The 12571-nt window shown below is 36.5% G+C and overlaps 1 pseudogene; it reads left to right on the forward strand.

Moving 5' to 3' along the window:
• Positions 1–2069: 2069 nt before the first annotated feature.
• On the forward strand, positions 2070–6586 carry LOC131748091 (vigilin-like; annotated as a pseudogene).
• Positions 6587–12571: the final 5985 nt, after the last annotated feature.

Raw genomic sequence — 12571 nt, forward strand, 5'->3', positions numbered from 1 at the left:
TTTCCAACCTTCTTCCTCCTCCCAACCATGGAGCTTCTGCCTTAGTACTCTGAGTTCTGCTGGAAAGAAATGAGTTTCTCCAACAGCATCCTGCACTAGTGGGATAGCTAAGCACTGTGTGCTCTCCTTTTTTCTCACAGGAGAGGTTACAGCTGTCAGATATTTCAGCCCTGAGCAGTGTTGCCTTGGGGGAGGGTGGCACTGGGAAAATTCCTGATACCATCCCCACTGTGACAAAACAGGATTTTTTTTTGTCTTTTGCTCCAATGACATTTGAATTTCCACCCCAGGAAACCTGGACTTTTGCGAAATCTCTCTCATCTGTGGGTATCTGACCAGGTCAGCACTCTCCATGGCCATGGTTTTTTTTTTTTTTTTTTTTTTTTTGACTGTGGTGAGTGGGGTTGGGGCAGGTTTGCTGGCTCTTATAGTTCCACAGCCCATACCAATATCTGTCTACCTCCTACCAGATGCACAGGTGGGTGAGACTCCTTCCATACCCCTTGGTATACTGTGCTGGATCCCACAACTCCCACAAAGATGTTTTTGTTCACGGATGGATGGTTAATTTATTGTTTAAAAAGGGAGACAAAAAGGAAGAATGTTTTATACAACAATGATGCTGACATCACCTCTTATTTGAATGTTTTGTAGAAAATAGGTCATAAGAAGCCAAGAGTAGGAGTGGTATAGTAATTCAATATTTGTTACAGTATTGACATGCTGGCTTAAACTAGGAATGTAGGTTGGAAATGATGAGAATAGGTCAGACTTAGATTAACAGGAATGCTCTTACTTTACATGTGTTATGTGAGAGAAAGTGAGAAGTCAAAGATGATGCCAAGTACTTGGCGTGAGAAATAGGAGAAAACCCAGGGGACATTTTCTAAGTTTCAGAATATTCCAAGTGGAGAAAGTCTGGGGACAAAAATCAAGAGTTCCTTGATATATTACATTTGAAAGGACTATTATAAGACATTCAGGTGATGATATGAAGAAGGTTTATGCATATACACATTGTATTTCAGGGTTGGAGTAGTAGATTTGAGGATCATCAGTCTGTCAATGATATTCAATGTTATGAATGTAAATTACATCACATATGGAAAAAATATAGACAAAGAAAGGAGTCCAAAGATCATCCTGTAACACTTGGGTATATAGAGTCCCAGTGGAGGTCTTGGAGCCAGTAAAGAAGATTGAGTTACAACAGTCATTAAGGTAAAATTAAAGAGAATTGAAGCATTGCTGAGCAATTAAAAGGAATATACTACTGATATATGCTATAATATGGTCGAATACAAAAAGCGGATTGTAAAGGCAAAGAATCAAGGTACAAAAGACCCTCTTATACTGTTTGATAATATTTTTATTTAATGTCCAGAAAATGCAAGTTTATAGAGGAAAAATAAATAAATTAGTTTTGCCTGGGTGTGGAAACAGGATTACCTGCAAATGAGCATAAGGAAGCTCTTTAGGGTGATGGAAATGTTCTTATCCTGGGTTGTTGTGATGGCTGTACAGCACTGTAAATTAACTAAAAATCATTAAATTTTATGCATAGATTATGTGAATTTTATAGTATATAAATTATTCTTCAAAAAGCTCTTAAGGAAATAAGGAAACCCTGTAAACATGGTATTATTGAAGAGTAGAGAATTATATTTTTCAAAAAATAATTTGCAGCCAATAGTGCTAAAGGTTAAAAAATGATGGCACTGGCTTAGGCAAAATGAGGTTTGAGATGACTCTGATAAGAATAATCAAAAGATATATTTATCTTCTTTAACAAAATGGTGGCTGTTTCTTCACAGTCCCTATAATTTGAACCTTATCTTGGTAGACTCATAACAGTAGAATAGATGAACCTTGGACATTTTTTTTGAGTTCTATAAATATTAGAATTTCAATTTTTATTTGTTTGAGTTTATAAATTAATTTGGAAAGGAATTATGTCTTTAAAATATTTATTTTTCTCACACAGTAATATGCAAAAAGGCAGCTACAGGAAGAATTTTCTGGCTACTGACCATGTAGCTGCAACACCTCTAAATAATTAAAAATCAACTATGAATTCCAAAGAAAAGTTAACTGAGCACCCAGGTAGATACATTCAAAAAGATAATGATGTTACTGCTTTAAATTCAGAAGAGGATCTTGACACTCCAACTTCCAAAGATAAATTCACTGAACTCCTAGAGAAAACAAGTTGGTTGGAAAATGCTCAGGAGCCTGCTGCATCCTCAAGCAATAATAGTCAACTTATGACATCATTCATCACTCAAGGTTTTTTGTTTGTTTTTTTGTTTTGTTTTGTTTTTGTTTGTTTGTTTGTTTGTTTGTTTGCAGTACACGGGTCTCTTACTGTTGTGGCCTCTCCTGTTGTGGAACACAGGCTCCGGATGCGCAGGCTCAGCGGCCATGGCTCACGGGCCTAGCTGCTCTGCGGCATGTAGGATCTTCCCGGACCGGGGCACGAACCTGTGTCCCCTGCATCGGCAGGCGGACTGTCAACCACTGCGCCACCAGGGAAGCCCACTCAAGATTTTTATGTGCCTCTGGAGGAGAAACAATATGTGAATCTGTTTGAGGAAGGTACACAAGCAAAATTCTATCTAGACATCATGCAAAGAACTTGTGCCAACCTAGAAATAACTTTTGTCAAAAACAAAGGCCTCTACATTATAGTCTCTGGTAAGCCAGAATCTGTCACAAAAGCCCAGAAGGAGATTTTTGTATGTTTTAAGAAACAAGTTTTAACTACAGCTTCCATTCCAAAAGAACATCTTTGCTTTGCTGTAGGCAAGACTGGTAAAAAACTGTAAGACCTAGAACAAAAAGCTGCAACCAACATTCAGACCTTATGCCCAGTTAACCACAGCACCTGGATCAATACTATGGGCACCAAAGAGATCATGAAAAAGGCTCCACATGAAGTCTTACTTATGTCTACTGAACAAGACAAGTGTGCTGAAGAAAGGTTAGATGTGGGAAAAGCATTTCATCCTTTCATTGCTGGACCATGCAATAAAACTTTTGACGGAATCCTACAGGAAATGGAGGACCACATCCACATCTCACCATCTAGTGCCAATCAGACACAAATAAGCTTTCCTGGAAAAAAGCAACAACCAGATCAGGATCAGGCTTGTGTAAAGAAGATTTTTGACAATACTACAGAGAAAACCACATCCATAGATGTGGAGAGGAAGTTGCAGCACAAGTGTACATAGGTCCCCCAAATAATTCAGTCCAGGAGATCCTGGAAAGAACTGGAGTTTCAATAGAGATCTCACCCTCACAGAGCATGTCAGATTCTGTGACATATCAATGTAAGCCTGAAAGTTTAAGGAAGGCATTTACTGAAGCCTACTCAAATACCAAAGTTTACACTCTTTCCTCTATCTCTGTATCTTCCTGGCTTCACAGACTTGTTATTGGTAAGAAAGGTCGTAATATATCTACAATTACTCAGAACATGCCAAAAGTTCGCATAAATTTTACTGGAGAAGATAAAATTACAATAGAAGGGCTGACAGAAGATGCTAATTATGCTAAAGAACAAATTGAGGTCATAGTAAAAGATCTAATTAACAGGATGGATTATGCAGAGATTAATCTTGACTATAAGTTTCACAAACTCCTGAGAGGGAAGAACGGTGTTAACATAAATGGGATTAAAGAAAGGAATAAAGTTTCTGTGCTAATCTCACCTGAAAATGAAAAGAATAACTAGATCAGAATTGAAGGGGAATCTCAGGGTACCCAACAGGCCAAGAAAGGACTTCTTGAACTTGCTTCTCATTTAGAAAATTAGCACAACTGTCATGAAGAGACTAGGGGTAGGATGGGAATAAAACACAGACCTACTAGAGCATGGACTTGAGGATATGGGGAGGGGGAAGGATAAGCTGTGACAAACTGAGAGAGTGGCATGGACATATACACTACCAAACGTAGGGTGGATAGCTAGTGGAAAGTGGCCGCATGGCACGGGGAGATCAGCTAAGTGGTTTGTGACCACCTAGAGGGGTGGGATAGGGAGGGTGGGAGGGAGGGAGACGCAAGAGGGAAGAGATATGGGAACATATATATATATATATATATATATATATATATATATATATATATATATATATATATATATATATGTATAACTGATTCACTTTGTTGTAAAGCAGAAACTAACACACCATTGTAAAGCAATTATACTCCAATAAAGATGTTTAAAAAAAAAGAAAGAAAGAAAATGAGCACAAGGACTTAATCATTGAGCAAAGATTTCACCACGCAATCATTGGGCAGAAAGATGAATGGATACATGACATTCGTAAGAAATTTCCAGAGGTTCTAATTACTTTTCCTGACCCAGCACACAAAAAAAGTGACATTGTCCAAATTAGAGGACCAAAAAATGAATTAGAAAAATGCACATAATATTTGGAGAATGTGGTGACAGTCATTGTAGAAAGTACCTATTCCATAACTATTCCCATCTTCAAAAGGCTTCACAAAAATATCATTGGAAAAGGAGGTGCAAACATCAAAGAAATCTGTGCAGCAAGCAACACCAAAATTAATCTTTCATCAGCAAATAGCGACTCAGAAAATATTGTCATCAGTGGAAAGCCAGCAAACTGTGAAGTGGCTCGTAATTTGATTCTTTCAATTCAGAAAGATATAGCCAATATTTCAGAACTAGAAATTTCTATTCCTTCTAATCTACACAAATCCTTTATTGACTCTAAAGACGGTTTGATTGCTGCAGTCATGGAAGAATATGGAAGTATCCATATCCACTTTCCAAAAAACAACTTGGGACTTCAAAGAGTCATTATTAGGGGACCTGACCAAACTGTGGAGATGGCCAAGAAAAAGCTGCTGCAACTAGTAGAAGAGCAAACCAATAGTTATTGTGTGGTCCTCCATGTCAAGCCAGAGTATCATAAATTCCTCATGAGTAAAAATGGAGGCAATGTTCCCAAAATCTGTGAAGAGACTAGAGCATGTATCATTTTCCCTATCCTTGAGGACAAGGATCAAGACTTGTTAACTATTATAGGGACAGAGAAGGCGGTCAAAGATGCACAAAATAAACTAGAGGGTTTAATTACAAATCTAGATAATGTGGTATAGGACAACATACTGATAAATCCCATGTATCACGAGCACTTTTTTATGCAAAGGGACCAAGTGTTACAGGAGATGATGGAGGAGTATGGTGGTGTGACTATTAACTTTTCATGTTCAGGAAAACAGAGTAACAAAGTCACAATCAAAGGAGCAAAGCCTTGTGTAGAAGCAGTCAATAAATATATTCAAGAGATTATTGGGGACTCGGACAATGAAGTAGCAACAGAATGTGTTATTCCCCAGAAGTTCCATCATTTTTTCATGGGACCAATGTGTTCTCGAATCAGACAAATCACTAGAGATTATAGAGTTCAAATCAAATTTCCAGAGAGAGAGGAGATTTCACTTACCAATAAACAGCCAGCTGTTCTAGAAAATAAGGAAGAAGGAAAAGAGCTCTACAGGAGCTGCTTCTATTTCCCCAGCAAAATGTGACACCATATTTATCTCAGGCCGAATGGAAAAGTGTGAAGCAGCCATGGAAACCCTTAAGGTTTTAATTCCTGTCACTGCTGAAGTAGATGTGCCCTTTGATCTACATCATTACATCATTGGTCAGAAAGGAAGTGGGATGCACAAGATAATGGATGAGTTTGAAGTTAATATACAGGTATCAGCACTTGAATTAGAGTATGATATCATTTCCATCACTGGCCTTGCTGCAAATGTAGAACAAGCCAAGGCTAGATTACAAGAACAAGTCAAGACTTTACAAACTGAAATAGAAGATGGATCATTAAGAAATTTCAGACTCAATTTCACAGTAGACCCCAAATAGTACCTGAAGATCATTCGTTGAAAGGGGTTAGTTATTGCTCAGATTGGTTTAGAGCATAAAGTTACTATCCATTTTCCAAGTAAAGGGAGCAATGAGATATAAGACGAAATCACAATCATTGGATATAAAACTAACACCATAGACACTTGGGATACAATAATGGAAATGGTGCAAAATTTGAAAAAAACAGTTACTAAGCAAATTTCACTAAACAATTGTGTTTATGGCCACATTATTGGATCCCGTGGAAAAGCCATTCATAAAATCATGAATCAATTTCAGATCGACATCTCTTTCCCTCCTAGAGGAGTCCAAGATGCAAACGTTGTCACTGTGACTGGACTCCCTAATAAAGTCACAAAAGCAATTGATCACATCCTCAGTCTTGAGGAATATTTTCTTGCTGTTGTTCCAAAGCATGAGTTACAGAAGGAGCATATGAGGAAGGTCACTCTGTGTGATTTAGTCTATACTCCATCCAAGAGTTTTGCAGAAAAAGATGTTCCCTGCACTGCAAACACCATTCAAAAGATCCCTGACATGAACAGCTCTGAAGATTTTCCAAGCTTGGATCCTCAAGTGGACCCTAAGATCACCCTTGGAGATGCAAATACTGACCAAAACCCAGAAATTGTTCCAGCAAGCTTACTGAAAGATGTCAAAAATTATCTCTAAACAGACCCAGCTTCTGGATCATATGTACATTTCTTATACTTTGACTCCAATACATCTCTCCTTAAATCCTCCAAAATACGTTATAGTGAAAGTGAAGTGCTCAGTTCTGTGTGAGTCCAGTAATTACCGATGTAGTGTCTAATTTCCACTCAGGACCTGCCTTTGAAATTTCATTTATGGGACAAACTTTCCATTGTTTTAAAGTTGTAAACGTATTTCATTAAAATATTAAACAACTACCATATGCTTCCTGAATTTCCTGATCTGCTTAGCATGTCATTGTTCACTTAACTTTCATTATGAGAACTCAATAATATGGCAAGGAGATTACATCTGTGTCATCGTCCCAAGGCATGAAGTTTGACTTCACAAAAACTAAAACTGATTGTGCTATTTTTACCCTTTTTATTCATGTATTCTTATTTGCTTTACTCCTGATCTCTTTTGTAGAGTGCAAGCAGATTCTTTGCCAACAACCAAAATGTTCATTTAGTGTGGCTGATAGAATAGAAAGAAAAATAAACTTTGGATATCATGATTAGGTGCTGGCTGTTGTGTTGGAGTGATTGCATATCAAAATTAACATAGCAGTGATGTTAGAAGGGATATGAAAGACCAAGGAATGTAAAGAAAAATATCAGTTTACTTAGAATTGCTTTGGTTTTTCAGATGATGTTTCTAATTGCGATTTGGTAAATTGAGACTTCCATGATTTTTTTTTTTTTCATTCCCCAAACATACTTTACAAAAGGCTTCCTTGGGGAAAAGTGTCAAACCCAAGAAGAGACTGTATTTTCATCTATTTTCCAGTGATCTACTAAGTCTGGTGAAACCTTAGGGTAATGGTAACAAGTGTTATTTTAGTGAGTTCTGTGGGTAACCAATAAGATCCTCCCTGTAGGATAGAAGCATTTACTACTCATTCAGATGCTGCTGTAAACAGCTGATGTCTAGTGTTTACATCTACCCACCACCAGCATTTTCCTCATCTGAAGTGAGCCGCCTTGCCCAAGGCATGTCTCCTTCCCAGGAGTAGCATCATTCCAATGAGTAGTCAACCCAACCCTGTTTCCTAATTTTAGGACAACTCTGCTTGGCCATCTTAAGTCTAGCGCTCACTGTGAGCTCAGGTGACTCCTTTGTTGGGACTGCATCAACATTAAACTTTCTGCTCAATTCTGCTTTGTTCATTCCCCAACAGGTGTTCATTCTAAGATGATTTTCCGGTAAACTTTCTATATCCAAATGCTCTCTGGGTCTGATGCAGCTATAGTTAGATGAATTGATCTGAAAAACACCCTTATATGGGATATGAGGGTTTGTCAAGGGAGGGGAAATGGAGACAGACCTTAATATCAATGATAATGACCAAATTTTAAGGAGTGGCTTACTTTCTTTTAAATAGTCTCAAGCTTCTGTATACATGCATATTGCCTTTCCAAAACACTGCAAATGTCTAGTGTTACCGAACATTTAATATCTCTTAATTTTGTTTTGTTTTGTTTTTGCTTTGACATTTAGAATTAAAGGCTTTGCGTGACAATGTGAACATTCTGATACCATCACTTGCTTCATCATGCCAAGCTGCTCTTCTTACAAAGGTGGGCCCGGATAACAGGTTGGGGAGGAAGGATGCTTCGGTCAAGGTAACGGACATACACACCTAGGTTAGGATATATGTATATGCAATTTAACTAAGCTTTACCAAATTTTCTTCGTACAAGAAGTATATGAGTTCCTGGTGGTCCACATCTTCATCAACAACTGGTGTTACTAGCCTGACGTGGTAGACATTATTTTAGCATAATATTGATTTTATGTCACTGAGTCAATGTCTTTTATGATTATAGATAGACATGTACCCTAGCTTTTTGTCCTAACACATTAAGCTTAACCATTATTCTTCAGGTGAATCTGAGTTATGGTTATCCATCCTTGGAAAACATTACTAGCAACATACCAGGTATTTATGTTTTACCCTCATGAGCTCCATTCCCCAATATCAACAATTGCTCACTAGAACCACTGGATGTTAATTTAGATTTTGCCACTATTGGGCACTGAAATGAGTCAGATTGATGCATTAATTAAATTTACCCAGGCTAAATAAATAATTTCCTCTTCTATATTTTATTTTTAAATATGTTTAGCCATGTTATTCAACAAAACCATCAGAGTATCTGCAATGAGATTAGAGGTAATATTAAAAGAGGGAAGAGATATGGGGATATATGTATATGTATAGCTGATTCACTTTGTTATAAATCAGAAACTAACACACCATTGTAAAGCAATTATACTCCAATAAAGATGTTTTTTTTAAAAAAAAGGCCAGTGAGTTTTAAGGGGAAAAAATAAAATAAAAATAAATTATGTAAAGACAATAGCAATAAGAATAAAAACAAAACCAGCATTATAGAAATAAACACAAATTCAAAAATAAACTTCTCATAAAATTTCCAAAAAGAAATAAAACTCTAAATACACTTGAAAGTTAAATTTGGACGTTTTCCCTCTTTTTTATGTTCTGAAATATTTTAAGTAGAATTGGATTATTTACACTCTAGATGTTCATAGAATGAACTCTCTGAAACCATCTAGGCCTCATAGATTCTTAAGGGAAAGTTCTGTATTTTCTATCATGGTCATTTGGTCTATTGAGATATTTTTTCCTACTTGGGTCAAATTTGATGTTTTATGTTTCTGGAAATTATATCATTTATTTGTAGTTTTATATTTTCCCAGTGCTTCTGTAAAAATCTACTACAAACTTTGTGGTCTGAAATAACAGAAATGTATTCTCTCACAGTTCTAGACGCTAGAAGTCTAGAATCAATGTGTTGGCAGGCCTATATTCCCTCAAAATGCTCTAGGGGATACTTTGTTCCTTGCCTTTTCTAGATTTTGGTAATGGTTGGCAATCCTTAATGTTCTTTGGCTTTTAGACCCATCATTCCAAGCTCTGACTCCGTCTTCACATCTCCTTCCTATTGTATGTGTCTGTCCTCCCCCTTTTTTTCTTATAAGGGCACTAGTCATGGGATTTAGGCACACCAAGGTAATGGAGGATAATCTTATCTTGAGAACCTCTATTATATCTGCAAAGATCCTTTTCCCAAATAAGGTTATATTCACAAACTCCAAGGGTGACAATGAAAGGATGCCTTATGGGGGGGGGGGTCACCATTCAACCCACTACAGCTTGGATGTCTGAAAAGTTATTTGGAAAACAATAAATTATCTTTTCCTCATTCCAAACAATTATAGAAACTTTAAGTGGACCATAAAATCAAACGTGAAAGTTCCAGAAGAAAACATGGATGAAATCATATAATTTCACAAGATTAGTAGTTAATAAAGTCAAATTCTGTAACAGATTCTCAGTAATACTTGAGTAATAGAAAGTAGAGAGAGAAAAATCTTGGATGTAGCCTCTCCATGAGTGTGAGGAAAGCTTTGACATTATAAAATCACCATATCTTGGGAAATATATTTACCTTAGCAAATTGTGTACAACACAGATTTTGTCATTTGAGACATTTTTTACTTCAGGTGCAGTTCATATAGTTGCAGTGGTTGTAGCCCAAGTCTAATTTGAACAACTTTCCTTATACAAACTTTCTTGTTCCTTTTGAGCCCAACATATCTGCCACTCCAGTACTATAGGAATATAGTCTCAGCTTAGTGACACAGCCTTCACTATGTCCTCTGAGCAGATATTTTCAGTTTTATGATTTAGTCCATTGCCACATGCTAAGGAAAATCATAGGTCTGTGAAATCACTAGGAAGAATTCCCCCTATTTCAAATTTGTTTCATCTGGAGAATCACAATTAACAGTTTCCTGAACTGGAGATGATGATGTTTCTGTATCTTGAGCCCAAAAGGACTTTATGAAAACTAATAATTCTGCCTTTTCTTTACTTTTTGAACATTTTTGATGGTTCATCAAGAGTCAGACAAGGTCAGCAAGCCCACGTTGTGACATATCTTTGAAGCTCATATTCTAATTACTTGATTATTTTCCACCCAAGAGATAGTGGACAAGTGAAATGAATTAAAAACTTGTCCCTTTAGTTCCCTTCTTGGTCCTTGAAATAACTCACAGGATAAGATTACCAACTCAGCCTTACTTGAATAAGCACGCTTATGTAATATGAAGCTTTACAAATAATTTCAAGGATCCCAGCAATCAACAGGCCCATAAAAAGAGGAAAATAGTCTGGAACATTGAGATAAATTCTTGATATATTTGCTTCCCACAACAGATGTGTTTTTGGTCTGAGTTCAAAGGAAAGTGCTATAAGTAAGGTTATGAGTGACCTCACACAGCCCAGAGCATTTTAGGTTATGAACCATCTGCATTTTATACTCAGATAGTTAGAGAGATTATATATTATTTTACAAGGATTAATTCCTCAAAAAAATCATACATTCTGGGATTATTTACCATTAACTGTTTTTCAAACCAAGGACATCCTGCTAATAACATTTCATTGATAAGGACACGCCTCTCTACTGGTATCAATCTATTGACCAACATGTTTAAAAGTGAGTTCTAATGACTAGTTTCCTTTGTTTCTTGGACCTTTCTTTGATGCAGGAAAGAAATGGATCATAGTAGATATTTTAGATCCTCTTCTAACCTTAAATTAAGAATGGTTAGGGAGTGCATCTAAAGATGTCTACCTAGAAGTGAGTACTAACAGTTTAATGCTGGAATATCACTAGTACACCATAGTACAGAGGCATTGACTATTTTTCATTTAGAGATAGAATATTGTTCTATCCACTGATGGGCAGAAAAATAAATGATCACCACATAGCTTTTGTTCATTTTCTTCTATAAGGTTGTGTCTTCAAATGACCACTCATAAGAGCAACAACAACAACATCAGTAACAACAGCAAACTCCAGAAGGAATAGAATCTTATTTCCATAGTTGTAACTATATTACTTAAAACATCTAGTTTTTACAAAATGATAAGACAAGAAAAGAAATAGGAAAGTATGGCCAACACACAGAAAATAAAGTCATTAATATAAGGTGTCTCTGAGGAAACACAGATGTTGAACTTACTAGCAAAATGTGGAGAAAAAGGAACACTTGTGCACCATTGGTGAGAATGCCAATTGGTGCAGCTACTATGGAAAACAGTATGGAGATTCCTCAAAAAACTAAAATTAGAACTACCATATCATCCAGTGATTCCACTTATGGGTATTTATCCCAAGAAAACAAAAACACAAACATGAAATTATATATGTACCCCTAAGTTGATTGAAACATTATTTACAATAGCCAAGATATGGAAACAACCTAAGTGCCCATCAGTGTATGAATGGGTAAAGAAAATTGAGATCTGTATATTATTCAGCCATAACAAATAATGATATACATGATTCCTGGGATATAACTTTTATCTTGCTAGTAGGAAAGGAGTAGGAGAAGGGAACCTCAAACCTCTTGGCTGCACTCACCAGGAATTTAACTGCTTCAACTCACATTTGGAGAGAATAAGAAATGCTTGTGGCCTGCTTCTCCTGGTGAGATACCAAATACCTTTGTTGAGAGCTGAGGGTAAAGGAAGCCCTATTTTCTTAGCCTCAGCAACCTGGAGTTCAGCTTCCATCAAGCTGATAGAAGGAGAGGGAGTGTTTTGTGGCTCAAGTGCCATAGATTCCTCCTGATCTTACTGAGATTAAGTGATTTTCTTGAATAAATGTTTCCTTTTATTTTCTGTATGTGTTTACAATAATTTCAAGGTGCTTTAAGTGTTTATACTTTTGTTTTAGTTTGTTTTGTTTTTATGTTATTTTTGCTAATTTTCAGCAGTTATGCTTATTTAATTGGGGAGTGGGTCTACTGAGCTCCTTATGCTCTCATTATGGATGTAAACTCTCTATGTCTTTTTAGTCCTTTTTACTAATTCATTTTTATTGTATTTTCCAAAATTATTGGTTTGTGACATATTGGGGAGAAGAA

Source organism: Kogia breviceps, chromosome X (genome assembly GCF_026419965.1).
Source record: "Kogia breviceps isolate mKogBre1 chromosome X, mKogBre1 haplotype 1, whole genome shotgun sequence".
Classification (NCBI taxonomy): domain Eukaryota; kingdom Metazoa; phylum Chordata; class Mammalia; order Artiodactyla; family Physeteridae; genus Kogia; species Kogia breviceps.